Source organism: Ranitomeya variabilis, chromosome 4 (genome assembly GCF_051348905.1).
Source record: "Ranitomeya variabilis isolate aRanVar5 chromosome 4, aRanVar5.hap1, whole genome shotgun sequence".
Lineage (NCBI taxonomy): Eukaryota > Metazoa > Chordata > Amphibia > Anura > Dendrobatidae > Ranitomeya > Ranitomeya variabilis.
In genome coordinates, this window is record NC_135235.1 from 773707168 (window position 1) to 773733474 (window position 26307).

General features: G+C 48.3%; 1 protein-coding gene across 1 annotated transcript in view; it reads right to left on the bottom strand.

Annotated features, from left to right (window-relative positions):
- The window catches only part of LOC143769393 (uncharacterized), a 74664-nt gene extending 59732 nt beyond the window's left edge, over positions 1-14932 (bottom strand). The window contains exon 1 of the mRNA XM_077257864.1: positions 14882-14932. The gene's annotated coding sequence lies outside the window, so the exon portion shown is untranslated. The remainder of the gene's footprint in view (positions 1-14881) is intronic.
- Between the last annotated feature and the right edge of the window lie 11375 nt (positions 14933-26307).

The following is a 26307-nucleotide window of genomic DNA, read 5'->3' on the forward strand; positions in this document are numbered from 1 at the left end:
CCTTCGATGACGTCACGGTCACGTGACCGCGACGTCATCACGGTCATGTGACCGCGACATAATCGAAGGTCCTTCACACAAAGCATCTATAGGAACGGAAGTGGCCACGTGCACCGCTGAGAGGCGTGAAGACTCCGGGGCCGTCAGAAGGTGAGTATATCACTATTTTTTATTTTAATTCTTTTTTTTTTTTTTTTTTTTAACAGTGATATGGTGCCCAGTCCGTGGAGGAGAGTCTCCTGACCTCCACCCTGGGTACCAACTGCACATGATCTGCATACTTCCCGCATGGTGGGCATAGACCCATGCGGGAAGTAAGCAGATCAATGCATTCTTAGGTGTGCCGAATCCCCGCGATTCCGCAAATTTAATGAACATGCTGCGTTTTTTTCTGGAATCGATTCTGCTCAGGAAAACAATGCAGCATGTGCATAAAAAATGCGGATTGCATTCTATTAAATAGGATTCTTAATGTGAGCGTTTTTTCCGCGGTTTTATAGCGAAAAACCGTGAAAAAAAACGCGAAAAATCTGCTACGTGTGCACACAGCCTTAATTTCACCGGGTATAGAGTAGAATCAATCAATTTCAAGTCTCTCAATCTCCTTTTAACCGCTCCATAACTCATCCTCTGCTTTTGCACCTCAGCCGAGTAATCTGGGTAAACGGAGATCTTTTGGCCGTTAATGCACATCTTCAGCTGTACGAGCACTTCTAAATATGGCATATCTGTCTCTATAGTTCAGGAACCTAGCAAGGATAGTACGAGGGGGGGACCCAGGCGGAAGAGATTTCATGGGAACACGGTGCGCCCTTTCCAACGCAAATAACTTAGACAGGTTATCTGTCAGTGCCTATCTTGTCCTGGAGTCATTTTTCAATACATTTTGTATGGTCATTTCCTTCAGCCTTCTAAGGCTTCTAATTCTCCAGAACATCATTCTTATTAAACAGAGCAGCACATTTTTGCAGACACTGAGTATGGGACCTCTGCATTTTAGAGAGTTGATCCTCCAGAACACTTACTCTCTCCTCCACCTCTCCCACTCTCTTATCCATTTTGGTCATGTCTGCCTTTATTTTATTAACTTCTGCTATAGTCCCATCCACTCTGTGAGTGACAGTTGTTATTGCAGTTTTTCATGATCTGATCAGATCATAAATGTCTTGCAAAGTGGGTTCCCCAGTTATAAGCTCCTCCACAGTCTCTTGCTCCACACCATCATTTTTCCCGCCTTCCTTCCTCCCCCTCTGCCCCCCTTTACTGTATCATCCTCTGAGCCTTCTCCTTGCACTTTCATTTTCTCTCCAGCCTGTTCCTCCTCCTCTCCAGCTGTCTCCTTCCCTGCTCTGTCCACCCAGGCATACTTTTCAAGCTTAGCAGCCACCTCTAGCCTCTTTACATAAGAGGCATTTGAAGAGTCCGCTCTCTCAGCCGCCTCCACACTGTCGGCGCCATCTTGGATCTGGGTCACTGCTCCAGCCTTGGGGCATCCTGCTGCCTTTTCCGGACCATATCTGTAGCTCTGCACAGCTTCACACGTCGGGGCTGACCTCCGGTAACCTTCCTCAGCCGGACAACGCATTACCAGCTCCCAGAGAGATCTTATCTTCAGGATAAATGCAGGGTCACAGCAGAGGAGCTCCAGAAGCCGACCGCTCACATCAGGTGCTGGGCCATGCCAAGAGTTGCTGCCTCTGTGCTGTTCCTCTGTAGTTGGGAGTACCGTTTGGATGGTTCTTTGGAGAACAGGGCATTTATCTTCTTGGCCTCAGCTTCTCTAATGTATCTCCCTAGTCTTGCAGTGAGTGCTGTGAGCCTTTGTTTAGCAGTCTCTTCACTTGGGGTCAGGCCTTTGTTCTTGTCCAGCTTGGTCTTATTCTTGATCTTTACACACTTCTGTATTTCTGATAGTTGGCTGACTTCCCTTCGTGGCATACTAATCTTTGTCTACAGTCTTCTTTTCCAAGGGGGGCACGTACTTTTGTTGTTCTTGCTGGTTGTATAGCCAAGTATTTCCATGATTGCTGAGGCAGTAGCATAGATCAGGTTATTAGTCTGAGTTATGGTGGTGGTAGGTATTGATGCAAGAGCTGCTCTATTGGCATCCTCTAGCATACTGTCTGGTGGTGTTTCTTTGCTGAGCCTTGGCATTCGATCTCTGGTATTGATGGTATTTAGCTTATCTAAGATCTTTTGTTTCAGACCAGCTGCAATGCTCTCTATTTGCAGGGTTGGATCACGATCTTCAGGGGCTTGCACATGTTGTTCTTCCATGTCTACATGTGGGGTGGATCTGCAGTGCAGTTGATCCATCTCAAGTTGTGATAATAGCTTCCTCTTTATGATTTTGAAACGTTGGGAGATAGTTGTTTCTTAGTTAGTGGACATGCAGGTCTTGTATCTGCAGCGCCCCAGAGTCTGGTCGTTGCAGTAACGTCGCTCTTCCACCAGGGCGAGTGATGGTACGTCTGATTGTACTAAAGGAGTTCACCTTGCCAGGTATCACAGTCACACATCACACTTCGGCCACCAGGGAGAGAAAAAGGTCCTATTGTGAAGGAAGAAATTAAGAAAGAATCTCCATTTTGTGCTTTTCGACTCCATTTTGTTGTTTTGATATAAATTTTGTTAGTAGGCTAAAGGTTACAGCTGTTATGAGATTTTGATGAGACCTTGATTGTTGCAACCTCGGTAGAACATGAGACTGAGGGTGTATTGTTCTACAAAACTTTGACGCACAGATTGTTCCTGCATTCTTATAGGCTAAGAACCGTGAGCATGTTCTTATGCTGATTGGTTGAAGTGTAATTTCTATGACTATGATAAAGTCATGTAGAATAAACGGGGGCTAGAGATCAGCTTGATCCCCCCAAACAGAGACACACGTCTCCGTCTGGTTATTTTCAGTTGCCGGCAACACCTTATATATTAATTTGGAAATCACTGGGTTAACCGTGAAGGATCACTTTAAATCCTCCCTCAACAGTTGGCGCCCGTTAACGTGGGGCTCCAAGCAGGAACGCTTCTGCCGCCCGAAGGACAACAAGACAAAGGACCCTCGGACCGGACGCAGGCACTGGAAAATTGGGACTGATCATCCCCCACAACAACCACGGTAAGTTGGCAGTTATACTGTTCAGACTAACCGTTTGGTGTGGTTTTCCTGTGTTTGTTGCTGCAAAGAGGATCTGAGGTTTGTCCCCGATGGTGGGATGATTCTTGGGTGGAATCATATAGAGGTGTAGTTCCGTTGGAAGCCCAGTGCTCGACCGTACCTCATAAGGGACGGACACCCCGGATTAACCAGTGATGTAATTCTCTTTACAGTCAAAATATCCTGAATTCCTGATCACTGTTAGAATCAGGCGCGGTGAGGTGATCGAAGATTGGGTAGGATACGTAACTCAGGTTTATATTGATTTAAATATATCCAGAGGTGTCCGGAGGGTTGAGTCTAAGACGCCCTCCTCCTTTCGCTGAGTACAGCGATTTTGGGTTGTCCCAGCGGGGGACAGGTAAAAACCCTAGTGGAATAGACTATACGGCCGCTCTGGTATCTATACATGACTAAGTAGGGGTATTTCGCTTTAAAGGAGAATCAGTCCGTGGAAGAAGAAGACTTTGAATTGTGCGATGAAAATTTGATATTGTTAGCCCAAAGAAGGGAAAAGAAATCTGTCAGGAATGCAGGGAAAATATTCTCAATCTGGTATGTGAATTGTGCGATGAAGATTTTGTAGAAATTAATTAAGTCTGAGAACTGCTGTATTTCCGTTTCTGTGTTTATCTCTAAAATATCCGATGGGAGGGGTCGAGCAGCTGCGCTATTGTTTTCCTCTTTTCTCTGTGTAGAGGAATGCTGTGATCCTCTCCTGTTTCTGGTAAGGAGGGGGCAGTATGTGGCTGCATTCCAAGGTTTCTCTGTATTTTCTCAGTGTAGATTACGCGCTGGTAGATCTGTAAAATATTGTAAATTGAAAGTGAAATCTAGTGTTTAGTTTTAGAAGGAAACTTGTAACCCTCAATCCCAAAGCACCAATATATACTGGGTTGCCAAAACTTAGTGAGCCCCCATCTTTCCCTTGCTAAACGCTGACGGCACCTATTATCGGCCACTGCCAGAACGCAATCCTGTATGCCTCCTCCCGCCCTCGAGTCAGTAATATCAGAGTTTGAAGAAGATGATGTGAAAGCTACTCCTGACAGGCCAAAGTATACCCCCTTTTCTCCATCCCAGATAGACACCCTTTGTAACCAATTACCCGATCCAGAAACCTCCCCCATGGCCTTCTATAGACAAATAGCAGCGAATCGAGAGATTTATTCCACTCCCCGGAGAGATCTGTTACACTTACTCCAAGTGAAGGCTGGGGAGGGATATTTTCCAATCATTGAGGGTGGCATAATGTATAATGTGAACCTGGATGGGGGAACATATGAGAGTGGGGTTGATTTCTGTAATGCTTTAAAAGTTTGGGCACAAGATAGATTAGCGGACCAAGCTACCTCCCTCACAGATGTCACAGAGGAAAAGGGGGAGACTGCCGAGAAGTTTTATGGGCGTCTTATGGTAGTGTTTAAAGATTTGGGATTCTCATTGTATAATAAAGCCCATTCACACCTATTTGTGGCAGCTTTAATGTCCGGCCTTAAATCTGAATTGAAGGAGGCAATAATGTCGGTCAGACCCGATATTGAGATTTCCTCTCTGGATGATGCATTAAAAGTAATTAAAAGTTTTCAAAAGAATTTAGCACGTTCTGCACCAACAGGAAGATCAAGGGTTAAAACCAGCCACAGCAGTCTCTGCTCCAATTCCAGCCCCCACCCCAGGTACAGGCATGCAGCTGGCTCCTTATCAGTGGCCTGCCCAGCAGCAAACTCTAACTCCAGCCCTCCCACCTTATACGAATTCAGTCCCCTACTCAAATATTTCTTTTAACCCTATGTCTGGAGGTATCGCTCCCCAGCCCCGCCGCACCAGTTCTCCTTTGCAGTCTTGGCGCTATGGCTGGCCCGGTCACTTTCAAAGAAATTGTCACACCCCTGCTGACAGATGCTACCCTCAAGTTCCCCTTTCCAGTTACAACCTAGCCACATGTCCATGGCTGGACAGCTGCGACTTCAGTGTGCTATTCTCATGCCTACTAATGTGACTTTGAAAAGGTGCACTGTCCTAAACCCCGCTACTCTTCTCCTAGTTCCCCTGGATCCAAAGGGGGGAGGAGTAGGTGACATGAAAAAGGACACTCTTTTTCTTTCTAGAATGGATCGAGAGGAACAAGATTAGGTTTCCAAACCACATGATTGTCTAGAATTGATGTCTCAGGAAACGGCTGGTCTCTAGTGTGCCTATTCTAATGCTGATTTTGAGCTTTCTGTAGATGGATCCCATCACCAAGATGACCAAGGACGCTTCTGTACCAGATATGCTGTGGTCTCAGAACATGAGGTAATCAAGGCAGAGTCAATGCCAGCTCATATGTCTGCACAAGAAGCAGAGCTCATAGAAATGTGCAAACTAGCAGAAGGTAAGACTGTAAATATCTACACTGATTCCAGGTATGCTTTTGGCATTACACACGGTTATGGGCCTATCTGGAGAGCCAGGGCTTTCCTGACAGCAAATGGCCACCCCTTTAAACGTGCTGAGGCAGTCCAGCAACTTATGAATGCACTACAGCTTCCCACCCAAGCAGGCATCATAAAGGTAAAGGCACATACCAAAGGCACTGATGGACGGACAAAAGGGTAACGCACTGGCAGACCAGGCTGCCAAGAAAGCAGCAAGCACTCCTGTAGCCTCTCAAGTACATCACCTGGACACCCCACCATCTCCACTTGTGTTGAAAGACATCTTAGCCCGGTTACAAGAACAGGCAAGTAAGGAGGAGCAAAATAGGTGGCAAAAGATAGGGGCTTGCTCTGATACCGTCACTGGACTATGGGGGAGGGGTGAAAAGGTCTGCCTGCCACAGGTACTGTACCCAATGATGGCACAGGTTCTGCACGGGAATGTGCACCACTCGAAGACGGCCATGTGTGACACCCTACAGAGACAATGGATTGCCCCCGGGTTTTACACCTGCGCAAAAAGGCAGGTACAGAGCTGCATGATATGTGCCACACATAATCAGAGTAGGACAGTGAAAACCCCATCCAAACACACTCCCCGGCCCCTTTAACCCATTCCAGAGACTGCAGAATGATTATATTCAGTTACCCAGGGTAGGGACGTATGAGTATGTGTTGGTCTGCATTGATTTATTTTCAGGTTGGCCAGAAGCCTACCCAGTTGCCAAAGCTACGGCTAAGACAACGGCGAAGAAACTGATGGCTGAGATCATATGTAGGTATGGAGTTCCTGAAGTCATTGAAAGCGATCAGGGCTCCCATTTTACTGGAGAGATCATGTCAGAGGCAATGGCAGAGACTGGTAAACCATGGACAGAATGTTTCCCTCTAGCTTTGTTTTTAATAAGACATACCCCAAACAGGAAGACAGGACTGTCACCGTATGAGAATCTGTTTGGCAGGAGCCCCAATCTTGAATGTTTCTTTCCACAACAGTTGCAGCTCAAGTACCAGGACTTGACTAGTTATGTGCAGGCCTTACATGGACACCTTGCCAAAGTGCATTTAACCATTTTCAGTTCTCTTCCAGACCCAGACAAGGTTCCTGGACACCATCCCTTTGTGCCAGGAGACCTGGTGTATGTGAAAAAGTTTGTGCGCAGAGATTGTCTCCAGCTGAGATTTGAAGGACCTCACACGGTGATCTTGGTTACCCCCACTGCAGTAAAACTCGAAGGAAAGAGCACCTGGATCCATGCCTCACACTGTAAAAGAGACTGTTGTTTTTGATCCTGGAACTGAGGGCTATCCTCGCCCCTACCTCTTTGGTCCCTATTGTAAAAATAAGAATTCTGGTCCCACTATTCTCTGGGTAAATCTGACAGCCCCGGCGAATATCTGGCGATTTGATTTCTGTGATGTAGTCAAGTGCCTTGAGACTGAACGGGTGGTAGAGGGGATCATCCAGTTTTATATGTGTGTTACCAGAAATGACAACAATAACTATTACTATCGTTCAGATGCTGCTTGGAATACGGGAGATGATTGGGGATATAAACCTAGCGAAGCCATGTTCCCTAAGGATAGAACGGGTAGGAGTCTTCGTGAGAGAATGTATCTAACAGCCCTTCTGCAACCACTTAGGGGCTGTAAATGGGGTAAAAAGTTGTCACCCCCTCCTCCTAAATCTCGAAAGCCCCCAATCTGCTGACCTGCAGACATTTGTACTGGAAAGGCATTATAATTATGTATTTAGTAGTGGATACCATGGGAATTTAGGCCATATACAGCTCCAGGATATTAGTTTCAGACCAACCAAGGCCCCTGTTACCAGTACAGCTAAGACAGGCCCAGGTGAGCGTTTGCAAAATGTAGTTAATGAAGTGATCCCCATTCCAGGTCTCAGTTGGCAAGAGGTTTTCTCCATAGAAACACAAACAGCCCCAAGGAAAAACCTGTGGATGGAATGGGTGAGATACAATGTAAGAGTCCAGAATATCTCTGTAGGATGTATTGCTTGTGCTGCTGCGAATACACATCTATACACACATGCATTGCTTATAATTCCCACGACACCACAGGTACACTAGTGGGGATCTTCGAGACAGGTTTCTGCAAAGGGAGCAGTTCTCTAGATACTGATTTGCTAATCAAACATACAGAATATATGTACGACATTTATTGGTTATGTGGAGATGGTAAGCTCCGTCCTAGGTTGCCTAATGCCTGGATAGGCCAATGCACCCCTGTTAAACTAGCTATGCAGTTCAAGATTTTATTTTTGGGATCCAAAGATACCTGATGAACTTACCAGAAAGAGGAGAAGTTTTGATCAGCTCCACATGAGTTATGAAGAAGATCCAATAATATATATTGATGCCATTGGAGTGCCAAGGGGGGTGCCTGACCAGTTTAAAGCCCAGAACCAGATTTATGCTGGCTTTGCTTCTATAACCCCACAGGTGCAGATTAATAAAAATGTTGAATGGATCAAAAATATATATATATTACAGTGAACAAAGATTTGTTAATTATAGCTGTGATGCCTTTTAGGGTATAGTTGAGGATTTGGGCCCTAACACTTGTATGACCCGTGCTGCAACCCGACCTAAGAGAATTACACTGAATCCTGTCCAGACAAGATCACATGCAGTGACATAAGAAGCTGACACAGGATTGTGGTTGGTGGATACTGGAGACATTAACTTTTGGGAGTAGGCTGACAGTAATCCTTTTGGGAAGGAGCTGTAGACCAGCATGTCATGTCGCCCCCACCACCAGAGAACCAACCACATCAGGTAGGGTAAGACAGATACAGGAGTATTATCCCTGGAGGCCCTCTGACTAGCTATGCAAAAACAATTGGCTGACCCTGAGAACCAACCTTTCTCATTTTACAAACAAATAATGATAATATGATGGACGTATAAGTACACCTGGGCAGGCCTAGGTAGTTAGTGAAAGCAATCCCGACTGGCACCTTCCTCAATTAAGAAGTAGACCCACCAGAGTACGATGGTACTGATCCAGGGGAGATCCCTAAGTATGTCCCCCTCAAGAGAGTAGACAAAACCCCCCATTCTCAGATGATGCTAAGAGATTTAGTTTAGGGACAGTGGGAGAACTCCATGTGAGGATAGTGAAGGGTTCAGCTGCCTGGAGGCCTCTCGCTAGGGGAGAGTTTCTGAGGTGTCTGGATGAAGAAATCCACCTCCCCTTTTCCCATCACATGGACAGTCTCGAAGGATCTTTCTTAAGGGAAAAATTTTGTGTTTAGGGGGGATTGTCAAGGTGAAAATATATTTTCTTATATACTTTTTGTACTGCTATACTCATACTGTGAAACAATAAGTTTTTCCTATGCTTGCAGATATAACTGTATTTAAAATGGCTGCCAGTATTCACCTTTATCTTTGTCATGTATGTAATACTAAAACTTGTTTTTTGGTGTATTTCTGTGTGTATTAGGAAATTCTGCACTAGGATAACTAGTGATGAAACCAAAAGCGTTGCCACTCCTGCTCTTCTCTACACCGATTTCACAAAGTTACCTGATGAAGATGTTGAAGCCAAGCGCATGGTTATCTTCAAAAGATCCCCACTACTGTTATCAACAATTGTTATTCGTAAATTCTAGTATACAGGGGGGACGGGTACGCCGCAACAGCCATGGCTGGTCACATGGCACCAGTCATGTGAAGACCAGTACCCCTCGAGCTTAGAGCTTGGGATAGTATCTCTGATGCTGGACATTAATTAACAAAATTTATCTAGGGGGGAATGTGAAGGAAGAAATTAAGAAAGAATCTCCATTTTGTGCTTTTCGACTCCATTTTGTTGTTTTGATATAAATTTTGTTAGTAGGCTAAAGGTTACAGCTGTTATGAGATTTTGATGAGACCTTGATTGTTGCAACCTCGGTAGAACATGAGACTGAGGGTGTATTGTTCTACAAAACTTTGACGCACAGATTGTTCCTGCATTCTTATAGGCTAAGAACCGTGAGCGTGTTCTTATGCTGATTGGTTGAAGTGTAATTTCTATGACTATGATAAAGTCATGCAGAATAAACGGGGGCTAGAGATCAGCTTGATCCCCCCAAACAGAGACACACGTCTCCATCTGGTTATTTTCAGTTGCCGGCAACACCTTATATATTAATTTGGAAATCACTGGGTTAACCGTGAAGGATCACTTTAAATCCTCCCTCAACACTATCTACTAGGCCACTCCTCACACACGGGTAAAACTGGGGGTTGGATAGGAAGTTAGGCAGAAAGCAGCCTGGGAGAGTTCCAGGGAGGACCTGTCAGGTGTGGGATCCTGACAGTGGCCTAGCACGAGACAGATCGTTACGGAGCTGCGCCTGCACTGCACAGCGGCAGTCTCCTAAGGAAGGACAAGTAGCGAAGTAGATTGTGGAGAGTGAGAATTCAAGTCACGGCGCAAGGAGACAACACCAGAAGGAGTCCTGCCATAAGATCGGTAACATCCTTCTGAGGCGCGTAGCCGGTGGCCGGAACACCGAGGAAGTAATAGGCTCTACGCATTACTTTGAACCACGGCAGGGCAGTTAACTCTAGGTTGGCTGTCTCACCTTTACACCTAATGAAGACAACGGAGGCAATTGTGGGAGAGGGGCGTCTCTAGGGTCCCTATAAAATAACTCCAGGCCTACCCCGTCATACGGATGCGTCCTATCCATACCATCTGGGGGATGGAGAGAGAGAACAGATACATACATGACAGTTGTGAGGACTATCCCGTGGTGCTCAGCAGGGAAGTGCTACAACACTCAGGCGCTAGTAGGAAGGCTACTGATTTCCACCTGCAAATGGAACTCTGGATGTGCCTTCGGACCGGCCGGTCTCAGCCAGCCCTGTTAGCAGTGGTCTGGATTGTGGATGCCGAAGCCTTCAGTAAAAAAGTAAAGAGACTGCAACCCTGTGTCCTCGTCATTTACTGCGACCTACACCATCATGATCTACACACTGGAAGGCCCTGGGGACATACTTCACCTGTGGGAAGTTACACCATCTAGCTGCCATTCCATCACCCCAGCGGACCCCTAGCAGCGTCGGTCACCCTCACCGAATACCACAGGTGGCGTCACGAACACTTGACAAACTCTCACCTACACCTCTATTAGGGTGCCCCTTAGCAGGGCCGCGGACCGGGTCGGGCCACCGTGACACCCCTAGAACCGAGACTGAAGGACCCGGTACTGAGTACCCCACTGCCCTGCGTTTTGGGGCCGCTCCAAACTCATCCAGAGTTTCCTCATACTCTTCATATATCCTCTCCCTTTTGGTCTGCTGTTATAGTAGCATTTCATTAGTTCCAGGTTCTCTTGCCTTGTTCATGAGTGGTTTGGTCCAGTAGCCCATTTATCATCAGATTGTCCTGGTTCCTCGACATCTGACGCGGACCGTGTTAATCCAGGCGACGTCTTGACTCTTTTGAGGAGGTCGTGGAAGATAGGATTCACAAGAAGTTTACGGCTATAATGAACAATAATACACACCTACTATACGAGCTGTTCTTGAAGCAGAGGAGCACATTCAGCAGTCTTCTAATCCTACTTAGGTGCAAGAAGGAGAAATTCAGGAAATCATTTGTGCCTACTGCTTTGGGGATATATAACAATTTCCTAAGGGTGAAACACGGCAATGACCTATGGCTGAAGCACTAATGGCAATGATCAGATATTTAAGTACCAACATTTACCCATATCTGTTTGTTACGTAATGTAGTTAGACATGTGCAAGATCTGGGTCTAGTAATTACTTTATGTAATGCTGTTGGTAATGTTTGAAATAATGTTTTAATGTTTGAAATGCTGTTTCTAATGCTGCTGTAATACCAAAATTTCCCTCGGGATCAATAAAGTGTATCGTATCTTATCGTCTGAGCCGGCATGACTCTCTTTGCTCGTGACAGTCTCATATTTATTGAGGTAGGCACCATAGTGTTATGGACCACTACTGGTATATTATGTCCAACAGGGCAGAGCCAGGATTGAACCCCAGTCTCCCACATTGGTGGCTGTGATTTTACTAAACGCGGCACATGTATTGCCGGCTTCTATTATATCTTTTACCGAATGTTACCGACTTTTTCAGATGTTAAGAAAAATGCTCGTGGTACTGAGCATGGATCCGAATGTACCATATTTGTGCAGAATTTTTGTTTGGAAATCGTTTTCCGAACATATTCGCTCATCTCTAATTATGGCCACCCCAACCTGCTACACAAAATAAACCCCCCCACTCAGTATGGAGGCATTTACAGTCCACCACAACCCCAGTATAATGGCCCCTACCAGCCACACATTCAGTATGAGAGTCCCAACAGCTCTTCTCTTAATATGATGCCCCCACAATTCCTGATATAACCCACACACTACTCAGCCAACCCGGTCCCTGAGGAGCGCTGCTCTGGTCTGTGCGGTGTGAGTACTGAGGCTCCGTACTACAGGTGTGATGTAGTGACGTCATTGTGCCTGCAGTGCACGGAGTCTCAGACTCAGAAGTGAAGGCTGAATGGTGGATCAGGAGCTTTCCACTCCCTGATTCACTAATCTATTCAGCGGTATCACCGTCATGGGAATGTGGATATCGCTGAAATTGTGATGATGGGAAGGAGAGGGTGACCAATACCACACCCCACCGAGCCCTGTCACTTCATAGGCATCATAGCAACCGAGTGGGCTACCGTTATGGATGATACACTCCTGCCTATCCGACTATCGTATGGTAAATATCTCATAGATCCGGGGTTCATTAGTATCTGCACCAAGAATGAGGCTACGTGAGTATTTATTAATTGTCGGAGGTAGTCAGTGAGGCGGATGGTACCATATTGTGCATGTAGGGGGCAGTACTGTGGGAACATTAGAAAGTGGGGGGATGGCAGTACTGTGGGGACATTATATTGTGTGTGGGGGTATAGCGGTACTATGAGAACATTATACTGTGTGTGGGGGTATGGCGGTACTATGAGAACATTATACTGTGTGTGGGGGTATGGCGGTACTATGAGAACATTATACTGTGTGTGGGGGTATGGCGGTACTATGAGAACATTATATTGTGTGTGGGGGTATAGCGGTACTATGAGAACATTATACTGTGTGGGGGGATATGGCGGTACTATGAGAACATTATACTGTGTGTGGGGGTATGGCGGTACTATGAGAACATTATACTGTGTGTGGGGGTATGGCGGTACTATGAGAACATTATACTGTGTGTGGGGGTATGGCGGTACTATGAGAACATTATACTGTGTGGGGGTATGGCGGTACTATGAGAACATTATACTGTGTGGGGGTATGGCGGTACTATGAGAACATTATACTGTGTGGGGGTATGGCGGTACTATGAGAACATTATACTGTGGGGGGGTATGGCGGTACTATGAGAACATTATACTGTGTGTGAGGGTATGGTGGTACTATGAGAACATTATACTGTGTGTGGGGGTATGGCGGTACTATGAGAACATTATACTGTGTGGGGGTATGGCGGTACTATGAGAACATTATACTGTGTGGGGGTATGGCGGTACTATGAGAACATTATACTGTGTGGGGGTATGGCGGTACTATGAGAACATTATACTGTGGGGGGGGTATGGCGGTACTATGAGAACATTATACTGTGTGTGAGGGTATGGTGGTACTATGAGAACATTATACTGTGTGTGGGGGTATGGCGGTACTATGAGAACATTATACTGTGTGTGGGGGTATGGCGGTACTATGAGAACATTACACTGTGTGGGGGTATAGCGGTACTATGAGAACATTATACTGTGTGTGGGGGTATGGCGGTACTATGAGAACATTATACTGTGTGGGGGTATGGCGGCACTATGAGAACATTATACTGTGTGGGGGTATGGCGGTACTATGAGAACATTATACTGTGTGGGGGTATGGCGGTACTATGAGAACATTATACTGTGTGTGGGGGGTATGGCGGTACTATGAGAACATTATACTGTGTGTGGGGGTATAGCGGTACTATGAGAACATTATACTGTGTGTGGGGGTATGGCGGTACTATGAGAACATTATACTGTGTGGGGGTATGGCGGTACTGTAGGAACATTATACTGTGTGGGGGTATGGCGGTACTATGAGAACATTATACTGTGTGTGGGGGTATGTCGGTACTATGAGAACATTATACTGTGTGTGGGGGTATGGCGGTACTATGAGATTATACTGTGTGTGGGGGTATGGCGGTACTATGAGAACATTATACTGTGTGGGGGTATGGCGGTACTATGAGAACATTATACTGTGTGGTGGGATGAAGGTACTATGAGAACATTATACTGTGTGGGGGTATGGTGGTACTATGAGAACATTATACTCTGTGTGTGGGGGTATGGCGGTACTATGAGAACATTATAGTGTGTGTGGGGGTATGGCGGTACTGTAAGAACATTATACTGTGTGGGGGTATGGCGGTACTATGAGAACATTATACTGTGTGGGGGGGTATGGCGGTACTGTCAGAACATTATACTGTGTGGGGTATAAATTATACTGTGTGGGGGTATGGCGGTACTATGAGAACATTATACTGTGTGGGGGTATGGCGGTACTATGAGAACATTATACTGTGTGTGGGGGTATGGCGGTACTATGAGAACATTATACTGTGTGTGGGGGTATGGCGGTACTATGAGAACATTATACTGTGTGTGGGGGTATGGCGGTACTGTGGGAACATTATACTGTGTGAGCGCCATCATATATATTACATAAGGGGTGTAATAACGAGAGTCATAAAAAAGCCTCCTCAGGGCTGTGCTGCATTTGTACAGACTGCTATCTGCCCCCCAGACGGGACCATGTGACACCAATGGGAAGAGGGAGGGTTTCCAGAGGGAAGAGTCTAGAGGGTGCACCTGGTCAGGAGACCTTGATGGCGCAGTTACTGAGATTATAAAGGCCGGAGCCCCAAAGGCAGAACAGATTTGGCGCCAACAAAGGAAAGGGGTGCGGGGAAGAATCTGAGGTACCAGCTCCTGGTAAAGTGCCCGAGGCAGCTGGGTGTGGGGCAGAACCTGCTTACAGGGCATAATGGGGGCATTACACTGTGTGGGGCCAAGAAAGGGGCCCTGTACTAGGAGAACACTCCGCTCCTCACTTCCTGTCCTCCATAGTTGGCTCGTATGTATCTATTACAGGAAACAGAACAACAACGTTATGGTTCTTATAAAGAGTCTCCTCCGTGCAGAAGGGGTTAATGTCCCCGGCTGCGCTCAGTACTGGGGAATCTCCACATACCTCCACCTGCAGAGCCGCACTCCACAGATATGGCTGCTCTGTGCGCACAGGACCTGTGATGAGGTCACAGGGGAGGAGTCAGGGGTCACGTGATCCGCAGTGAAGACGCTACATGGAGACTTCTCCTCAGTCAGTGACATTCCCGCCATTATTCGCCCTCACTACTGGCACAATCACCTCGCGCCGCCTTTTCTCCACAATGTTCTGTGTGGAATGTAACGTGTGATTTCTCTGGAGACAAATAGACCCCACACATGAGGGGATTATCACCGGTTACCGGACGTCTAGTATATGGCGGCATATGATTGTGCTATCGCCTCCACACCGGGGGCTAAAAGGCCGAAATCTCGCTTATTTACCCCCTTCCAGTGTCCGGCTAAGGGTCGTATACGGCCATGCTCCTCTCCAGTCACTGTGGGGTTTGGTAATAGGATGGAGGGCGGCGTCCATGCTCGGACTTCAGAGAGAGTAATAAAATCACAGCTCACCTTCCCTGTCCTTCACCCCTTACACCGGACCTGTTTAGCCAATTACCTGGAGATAAATGGTTTTACAGACTTAGGGCTCATTTCCACTGCCGAGAGACAAATCGGTCCGTAATCTGGACCGAAAAAACGGATGGAACGTATGCGATTCTCATGCGAGTGCAATGCGATTTTTAATCGCATCATCCGTATTACTGTCCGATTTTTACGCACCGGTGTCCTTTGAAAAGCCGGCAATTCAGCGCGGTGTACAGTAAAATCACACTGACAGGTTAGAATAGAGTAGATATATACACATAGAATGTGTGTATATACATATATATATATGTCAGTGAGACACCTATATATGTATATTTATATTTAATGCAGCGCTAGATAGCATAAAAGCCGCTAATTCAATTGCCGGCTTTTGCTCTCTCCTTCACAAACCCGACAGTAAACCATCTCATATCCCCCTTTTTTTTGCATATTCCACACTACTAATGTTAGTAGTGTGTATGTGCAAAATTTGGCCGCTGTAGCTGCTCAAATAAAGGGTTAAATGGCGGAAAAAATTGGCGTGGGCTCCAGCGCAATTTTCTCCGCCAGAATGGTAAAGCCAGTGACTGAGGGCAGATATTAATAGCCTAGAGAGGGTTCATGGTTATTGGCCCCCCCTGGCTACAAACATCTGTCCCCAGCCACCCCAGAAAAGGCACATCTGGAAGATGCGCCTATTCTGGCACTTGGCCACTCTCTTCCCACTCCCTGTAGCGGTGGGCTATGGGGTAATGAAGGGTTAATGCCACCTTGCTATTGTAAGGTGACATTAAGCCAGATTAATAATGGAGAGGCGTCAATTATGTCACCTATCCATTATTAATCCAATTGTACGAAAGGGTTAAAAAACACACACACACATGATTTAAAAGTATTTTAATGAAAGAAACAAACAGGTTGTTTTAGTATTTTATTGCTCTCTCAATCCATCAGAACACCCTCGCTTGGCAAAACAATAAACGCACAATATACATACCTTCTGATGAACTGTCACGTCCCACGAAGTAATCCATCTGAAGGGGTTAACTAATATTACAGGCACGAGCTGCGATAAACCACTCGCTCGTGCCTGTAATCCCCGGGTGCTGAAAGGAAAGCAGAGTGATCTGTACTTACATTGAGTCGCGGTGATGCGCCCCTGCTGGATGTTCTCATGAACTGCAGCCTGGGAACTTTTTCCCACGCTCCAGGTCTTATGAGGACATCCACCAGGGAGCGCATCACCGCGACTGTAGGAAATGTAGGTCAATGACCTACATTTCATTCATTCGCCGGGGATTACAGGCACGGAGCACAGCTGCATTTAGCAGGGCTCCTGCTTGTAAAATATTTTAACCCCTTCAGATGGATTACCTCGTGGGACGTGACAGGTCAGCAGAAGGTATGTATATTGTGTGTTTATTGTTTTGCCAAGCGAGGGCCTGCAAATGGATTGAGAGAGCAATAAATTATTAAAACAACCGCTGTGTTTCTTTCATTAAAATACTTTTAAATCATGTGTGTGTGTGTGTGTTTTAACCCTTTCAAACAATTGGATTAATAATGGATAGGTGTCATAATTGACGCCTCTCCATTATTAATCTGGCTTAATGTCACCTTACAATAGCAAGGTGGCATTAACCCTTCATTACCCCATAGCCCACCGCTACAGGGAGTGGGAAGAGAGTGGCCAAGTGCCAGAATAGGCGCATCTTCCAGATGTGCCTTTTCTGGGGTGGCTGGGGTCAGATGTTTGTAGCCACGGGGGGGGGGGGGGGGCAATAACCATGGACCCTCTCCTGGCTATTAATATCTGCCCTCAGTCACTGGCTTTACCACTCTGGCGGAGAAAATTGCGCGGGAGCCCACGCCTATTTTTTCCGCCATTTAACCCTTTATTTTAGCAGCTACAGCGGCCAAATTTTGCACATACACAGTACTAACATTAGTAGTGTGGAATATGCAAAAAAAAGGGGGATATGAGATGGTTTACTGTATGTAATCATGTCTCATATCCTGTCAGGTTTGTGAAGGAGAAATGAAAAGCCGGCAATTGAATTAGCGGCTTTTCTGCTATCTAGCGCTGCATTAAATATAAATATACATATATAGGTGTCTCACTGACATATATATATATATACACACATTCTATGTGTATATATCTACTCTATTCTATCCTGTCAGTGTGATTTTACTGTACACCGCGCTGAATTACCAGCTTTTCAAAGGACACCGGTGCGTAAAAATCGGACAGAACTCGCATGGTGCGAGTGCTGTGCGATTTTTTTCTCGCACCCATTGACTTGCATTGGCGAGTCTCGTCCGAGACTCGCAGCAAGCTGCGATTTTTTTCTCAGTCCGATTTCGGCCGAGAAAAAAATCGCAAATGAAAAGACACCTATTGAATAACATTGGTCCGAGTGCAATCCGATGTTTTATCGGATTGCACTCGTCCGTTTTCCTCGCCAGTGGAAATGTACCCTAAGGGTCATATACGGCCATGCTCCTCTCCAGTCACTGTGGGGGTTTTGGTAATAGGATGGAGGGCGGCGTCCATGCTTGGACTTCAGAGAGAGTAATAAAATCACAGCTCTCCTTCCCTGTCCTTTACCCCTTACACCTGACCTGTTTAGCCAATTACTTGGAGATAAATGGTTTTACAGACTTAACGTGAGAGGGGCATATAACCTTATACGTATATGGAGCACCCCCATGCGTAAGGGCAATGGGGTACTCGGCACCGGGTCCCTCTGTCTCGGTTCTGGGGATGTCGCACTGGCCTGACCCGGTCCGTGGCCCTTTGAGGGGCGTCCAATTAAAGGAGTAGTTTGTACGGTGTTCGTGACGCCACCTGTCAGGGTGACCGGGTGACCGACGCTGCTTAGGGGTCCGCTGGGGTGATGGAATGGCAGCTAGATGGTATACCTACCCACAGGTAAAGTATGTCTCCAGGGCTTCCCAGATGTGTAGACAGTGATGGTGGACGATGTAAGGCACGGTGAATAACGAAGACACAAAGGTTGCAGTCTCTTTACCTTTTACTGAAGACTTCAGCGTCCACAGTCCAGAGTACCGTTCACAGGGCAGGCAGAGTCCGGCCGGTCCGAAGGCAAATCCAGAGTTCTATTAACCAGGTGGAAATCAGCCTTCCTACTAGCGCCTGTGTGTTGTAGTACTTCCCTGCTGAGCACCACGGGATAGTCCTCACAACTTTTGTAGATCTTCTAGATGTCATTTCTTCCTCTCTGTCCCCCAGATGGTGTGGATAGGATAAACCCGTATGACTGATAGCCTGAGGCTTGTTTATAGGGACCCTAGAGACGCCCCGACCCCCACAATTTGCCACCGTGTCTTCTCAGGTATTAAGGTCGGGCACCCAACTTGGAATTGACTGTCCTGCCGGTCTCTGAAGTAATGCGTAGAGTCAATTACTCCCTCAGTGTTCCGGCCACCGGCTACGCGCCTCAGAAGGAGGCTGCCTGTCTCGCGGCAGAACTCCTCCCGGTGTTTTCTCCTTGTGCTGTGACTTCGTGTCTCACTCTCTACAACACACTTCTCTTCATGTCCTTTCTTAGGATGCTGCCACACGTGGGGCAGGCGAAGCTCCGTAGCTTTCTGTCTCGTGCTAGGCCTCTGTCAGGATCCTACCCCTGACAGGGACCCTCTGTCTGCAGCTCAGATGTTCCTCCTTTCCCCGTCTGCCTGACAGGTGTTGCCTGGGCAAAGCCCAGACAGCTTCTCTCTAACTTTCTATCCAAACCACCAGTTTTACCCTTCTGTGAGGAGTGCCCTATGGTGTTGAATTCCGATACCGCAAGTATCGGGTATCGGCTGATACTTGCGCTATCGGAATTCCGATACCGAGATCCGATACTTACCGCATATCGGATACCGGAATCGGAAGTTCCCAGAATTCAAACAGCATGAATTCAGCCAATGAGGAATGATTCCAAGTGTGGGCACATCCTGTTCAGCATGGTGGGCATGTAACTACTGGCAAGGCTGTGATTGGCTGCTAAAATGATGTCATGATGCACTATAAAAAACACTGCCGCCCTTTCTGGCTCACTCTTCTATGAATTCAGTTAGACATAGGACGCTGTGTTCTGACTGAGGGCAAGTTGAGATAGCGATTTGCTTCTTTGTGCTTTTCCCAGGCTAATTTAGCAACCGCTGTGTGTTCACCTTGCTTTTGCCTTGCAGCGCTGTTTTCACAGCGATCTGCAAGGTCTCTGTGTGTGAGTGCAGCCCACTCTCTAGTCTGTGTGCAACCATAGCCGGTTGTATTCAGCTCAGGGTGGTTCACTGCCTCATACTGTTCTATCCATTCCATTGTCCTTTTTTGCAAATAGTGCAGCCCGCTGCACATTTTTTCAAATACTTCCTATTAGTGGCTTTCCACCCGTATCCAGCTAAATTGTGGAAAAACACTACATAGGATAACATAGAGGAGTTTTTTTGGGCCTTGCAGCGCCGTTTACGGCTGTCTGCACGGTCTCCGTGTGAGTGCAGCTCGCCCTGTAGTCTGTGTGCAGCCACAGCCGGTTGTATCCAGCTCAGGGTGCGTCACTGCCTCATACCGTAAAATACATTGTCCTTTTTTGCAAATAGTGCAGCCCGCTGCACATTTTTTCAAATACTTCCTATTAGTGGCTTTCCACCCGTATCCAGCTAAATTGTGGAAAAACACTACATAGGATAACGTAGAGGAGGTTTTTTGGGCCTTGCAGCGCTGTTTATGGCTGTCTGCACGGTCTCCGTGTGAGTGCAGCTCGCCCTGTAGTCTGTGTGCAGCCACAGCCGGTTGTATCCAGCTCAGGGTGCGTCACTGCCTCATACCGTAAAATACATTGTCCTTTTTTGCTAATAGTGCAGCCCGCTGCACATTTTTTCAAATACTTCCTATTAGTGGCTTTCCACCCGTATCCAGCTAAATGAGGTCCTTGACCCATCGTGGCGTGAGGGGCAGGAAGGTGGTGGGAGCAGCTCTGAGGAAGAGATTCCCCGAACGGGCCAAAGAGGGAGAGGGAGGGGGGAAGACTGCGGATCCTGTAGCCTCCACTTTGGCACCCGTTAGGAGCATGCCTCTTCCAACAGCCAAAAAGGGCGCTCCCAAGACTTGCAGTGCCTGGGCCTTTTTTGACACAGTTGCAGATGACATTTGCTTTGTCAAATGCAAGGTGTGTCATCAGAAAATCAAAATTGGGAGAAATGTCAGCAGCCTCAATACCTCAAATATGTGGAAACATGTGCGGACCAGGCACGCGGCGGAGTTACAAAAACACACTGAAGAGCTAGGCCAACCAACAGCGGCAGCTACCACCTCTTCAGCTCCAGCTCTTCAGCTCCAGCTCTTCCTCCAGCTCACACACAGCTGGTTCGGCTTCCTCCCAGGATCGCCATGGAAGAACCTCTGGCACTGTTGTCCAGAGACCCACTGTAATTCCACCTGCAGCACCACGTTCCCAGTCATCCTCACACTCCCAGCCCAGTCTACAGCCATCGGTAGTACAGGCATGGGAGAAAAGTCGGCCATTCTTGTCAAACCACCCACGAGCACAGGCTCTGACTGCAGGCATTGCCAAACTTCTGTCACTGGAAATGCTGTCATTCAGGCTGGTGGAGACTGACAGCTTCCGTGACTTGATGTCATTGGCAGTCCCACAGTACAATGTGCCCAGCCGCTTTTATTTCAGCAGGCAAGCCGTCCCTGCCCTGCACAAGCATGTGGAGGGACACATAAAACACGTGCTACTGAACGCCGTCAGTAGCAAGGTCCACCTCACCACCGATGCGTGGACCAGTCACCATGGACAGGGGCGATACCTTTCCCTCACTGCCCATTGGGTTAATGTTGTTGAGCCGGGTACAGATCGTGCGAGTGGCGCAGGACGTGTCCTGCCCACTCCAAGGATTGCAGGAATCTAGTCTGTACGCATTGACTCCTCCTCATACACAAGTTCCTCAGAAACATCGCTGCAGGAGCCGTCACAGTCCACCTCCACATGGACCCGTGAACGTTTACCTGTTACGACCGACATGAGCACAGCCGTGGCCAAACTTCAACAGGCCATCTTGACATTAATTTCTTTGGGGAATCGAAGCCACATAGCGCAGGAGCTCTGGAATGCCATCAAGCAGGAGAGCGATGTGTGGTTTGTGCCAGCGAATCTCCAGCCAGGCATGGTAGTGTGTGACAATGGCCTAAATCTGGTGGCAGCTCTGGGCCTCGGCAACCTCACTCACATCCCATGTCTGGCACATGTGCTCAACTTGGTCGTGCAGAGTTTTTTGAGGGACTATCCGGATCTTGATGCACTGCTGCACAAGGTCCGCCTAGTGTGTGCTCAGTTGCGGCGTTTCAGCATGGCAAGATCACGCATTGCAGCTCTGCAGCGCCGATTCCGCCTTCCGGAACATCGCATCATATGTAACCTACCAACCAGGTGGAATTCCACGTTACATATGTTGGAGCGGTTGTGTGAGCAGCAGCAAGCAGTAATGGAGTACCAGCTGCATCAGACGCAAAGAAGTTGCACTCCGCGCCGTTCAGACTTCACAACCACAGAGTGGGCGACTATGAAGGACGTCTGCCAGGTTTTGCGTCCCTTCGATTATTCCACGCGGATGGCGAGTGCAGATGATGCACTAGTCAGAATGACTGTCCCCCTTATCTGCCTGCTTCAGCAAACACTGCAAGCGCTAAGAGATGATGTTGTGGAAGAGGTGGAGGATGAGGACTCACCATTTCCATCAGCTTCTGGACAGTCATCGCCACGTGGTTCCTCACAAAGGCGTAGGCAGGGGACACTTTGTGAGGAGGATGAGGAGGAGTCAATGGAGGAGGAAGACATCCGTCCAGAGGAGGGAGTTACACAATTGTCCAGTAGTCAGTGTGTACAGCGAGGGTGGGGTGATGAAGAGCGGGCAGAGATCACGCCTCAAGCAGGGGACACCGTTTCTTGGCCAGTTGGCAGTCTGCAGCACATGGTTGATTACATGCTGCAGTGCCTGAGAAACGACCGCCGCATCGCCCACATTCTCAACATGGCTGATTATTGGGTGTACACCCTCCTCGATCCTCGCTACCGGGACAACGTACAAAGCCTCATCACACCGTTAAACCGGGATCGTAAAATGCGGGAGTACCAAGACACACTGGTGAATTCCATCATCTTCTCCAGTCCAACTGAGAGAAGTGCTGCTAGTGCTTTACAAAGCAGCTCAGTGCGTCCAGGCAGTGGTGGAGGCTCTGCACAAAGAGGGAGCAGAAGCAGTGCCTCTGCCCAAGGCAAGACCAGTATGGCCCAACTGTGGCACAGTTTTGTGTGCCCGCCACAAATGTCTACACCATCACAGATGGCTCCAGTCAGCAGGAGGCAACGGTTCCATCAGATGGTGACAGACTACATGTCTTGCCCTCTTACTGTACTCCCAGACGGCTCTTCCCCTTTCAAGTTTTGGGTCTCTAAGCTGGATACATGTCCAAAGCTAAGCCAGTATGCATTGGAGGTGCTGGCTTGCCCTGCGGCTAGTGTATTATCGGAACGCGTCTTTAGTGTTGCAGGTGGTGTACTAACAGACCGTCGCATGCGACTATCCTCCGATAACGTTGACCGGCTTACTTTCCTGAAAATGAACAAGGCCTGGATCTCCCATGAATTTGCCACTCCTCTTCCTGATTAAATAATTGGGTGACTGTCTACAGTATCCAGGTCTCCTGTTGTGTTCATCTTTCTACCACCTGAACTGTAATTCCTGGGCTCCAACACCGCCAGTTGAGGCTCAGAAGTGCCGTCTGCACAGTCAAAACATACGACCCAGTGTTATTGGGTGTCAGTAACGTCAGCTGTGTAGCCTGCAATGTGTCCTGCGACCGCCACACTGACACAACAACTGAAATTGAAGGGAACCTGTCCCCCCCCCAGGCGTTTGTTACTGAAAGAGCCACCTTGTGCAGCAGTAATGCTGCACAAGGAAAAGGTAACTCTTTTACTTTTGCTCCTTGCACATGCAGAACTTAACACTTATAAAATGTGTTCACTGATACCGTAAAATCGCGATATCAGGAGACACATTTTATAAGTGTTTAGTTCTGTGTTTGCAAGGAGCATAATGAAAAGAGCCACCTTTTCCTTTTGCATCCTTTGTGCTGCACAAGCTGGCTCTTTCAGCTACAAACGCCTTGGGGGGGTTAAAGGTTCCCTTTCGACTTGCTCCAATCAGGCTTTGGCCTACACTGTGTTCCTCTGTTCCTCCTGCTGTCCCTGGGCTCTAACATCGGTAGTTGGTGCCTGGAAGTGCTGGCTGCACAGTTAACACTTGCTGCCGTGTTATTGGGTTTCAGTAACGTCAGCTGATTCCCAGCTGTTTATCTGGCAAAACAAATCTGCTCCTCCTGCTGTCCCTGGGCTCCAACACCGCCAGTTGGTGCCTGGAAGTGCTGCCCGCACAGTCAACAGTCGCTCCTCTGTTATTGGGGTTCAGTAACGTCAGCTGTTCCCCAGCTGTGTGTGCGGCAATACCTCCAATCTGCTCCTCCTGCTGGCCCTGGGCTCCAGCACCGCCAGTTGGTGCCTGGAAGTGCTGTCCGCACAGTCAACGGTCGCTCCTCTGTTATTGGGGTTCAGTAACATCAGCTGTTCCCCAGCTGTGTGTGCGGCAATACCTCCAATCTGCTCCTCCTGCTGTCCCTGGGCTCCAACACCGCCAGTTGGTGCCTGGAAGTGCTGTCCGCACAGTCAACAGTCGCTCCTCTGTTATTGGGGTTCAGTAACGTCAGCTGTTCCCCAGCTGTGTGTGCGGCAATACCTCCAATCTGCTCCTCCTGCTGTCCCTGGGCTCCAACACCGCCAGTTGGTGCCTGGAAGTGCTGTCCGCACAGTCAACAGTCGCTCCTCTGTTATTGGGGTTCAGTAACGTCAGCTGTTCCCCAGCTGTGTGTGTGGCAATACCTCCAATCTGCTCCTCCTGCTGTCCCTGGGCTCCAACACCGCCAGTTAGTGCCTGGATGTGCTGTCCGCACAGTCAACAGTCGCTCTTCTGTTATTGGGGTTCAGTAACGTCAGCTGGTCCCCAGCTGTGTGTGCGGCGATACCTCCAATCTGCTCCTCCTGCTGTCTCTGGGCTCCAACACCGCCAGTTGGTGCCTGGAAGTGCTGTCCGCACAGTCAACAGTCGCTCCTCTGTTATTGGGGTTCAGTAACGTCAGCTGTTCCCCAGCTGTGTGTGCGGCAATACCTCCAATCTGCTCCTCCTGCTGTCCCTGGGCTCCAACACCGCCAGTTGGTGCCTGGAAGTGCTGTCCGTACAGTCAACAGTCGCTCCTCTGTTATTGGGGTTCAGTAACATCAGCTGTTCCCCAGCTGTGTGTGCGGCAATACCTCCAATCTGCTCCTCCTGCTGTCCCTGGGCTCCAACACCACCAGTTGGTGCCTGGAAGTGCTGCCTGCACAGTTAACACTTGCTGCCGTGTTATTGGGGTTCAGTAACGTCAGCTGCTCCCCTGCTGTGTATCCGGCAACGTGTCATGCGACCGCCACGCTGGCACACTAACAGACATGCCTCCAGTGCAGGCTTCGGCCTACACTCTGCTCCTCCTGCTGTCCCTGGGCTCCAACACTGCTGGTTGCTGCCCGGAAGTGCTGTTTGCACAGAGCCAAACACCTCGCCAATCTGTTAGTGGGGTTCAGTAACGCCAGCTGCTCCCCTGCTGTGTAGCCGGTAACGTGTCATGCGACCGCCACGCAGACACAACAACTGAAATTGAAGGGAACCTGTCCCCCCCAGGCGTTTGTTACTGAAAGAGCCACCTTGTGCAGCAGTAATGCTGCACAAGGAAAAGGTGCCTCTTTTTGTTGTGCTCCTTGCACACGCTGAACCTAACACTTATGAAATGTGTCCCCTCACACCGTAAAACCGTCCCGGAGGTGGGACTTAACTTTGTAATGGGACGCAGCACAGCCGTCATTCCTACCCCCTTGGCGCCGTGCGCCGCCTCCTCAGTGTTGTTTGATTCTGTCCCGGAGCCTGCGCTGTTATGTTATCCCTTGGCCAGGCACACTTAGTGCAGCCCCTCTTCTGACATCATTTGGTGTCAGGCTGACTGCGCCTGTGCGGCCGCGCTGGCCGAGATCCCGCCTCGTAGTGTCTTCTGATTTAATCACACTGCGGGCCTGGGATCCATGGGCATGCGCAGTGCGTATCTTCACATCCGCCTCTCACTCATCTCCCTTCGCCTTCTTCAGACTGTGCACCGTCAGCTGATCCCTAATAGCATGCCACGGCGAATAAATGAAAAGACACTGCGGGGCTGGGATTCATGGGCATCGCGAACCGCACTGGCCGACATCAAATGATGTCTGAAGACGGGCAGCGCTAACAGCGCATGGCCAAGGGATAACACAACAGAGCAGACTCCTGTACAGCAAAATGCGACGCTCAGGAGGCTGCGCCCAGCACCAAGGTGTTTTTTTTCACAGCTGTGCTGCGTCTCATTAAGAAGGATACTCCCGCCTTCAAGACAGTTTGACTGTATAAAGGGCTAAATGTTATATGTGTTTCATTCAGCGTGTGCAAGGAGCAAAATTGAAAGAGCAACCTTTGTCTTGTGCAGCATTACTGCTGCACAAGGTGGCTCTTCTAGTTTGTATCACCTGAGGGGGGTTAAAGGTTACCTTTAAAATTGGTTCAATTAGGCTTCGGCCTACACTCTGCTCCTCCTGCAGAGCCTGGGCTCTAACACTGCCAGTTGGTGCCCGGAAGTGCTGGCTGCACAGAGCAAAACACCCGCCACTCTGTCAGTGGGGTTCAGCAACGCCAGCTGTTCCCCTGCTGTGTAGCCGGCATCGTGTCCTGCAAACGCCACGCAGACACAACAGACCTCCAAATGCCTCCAGTGCAGGCTTTGGCCTACACTCTGCT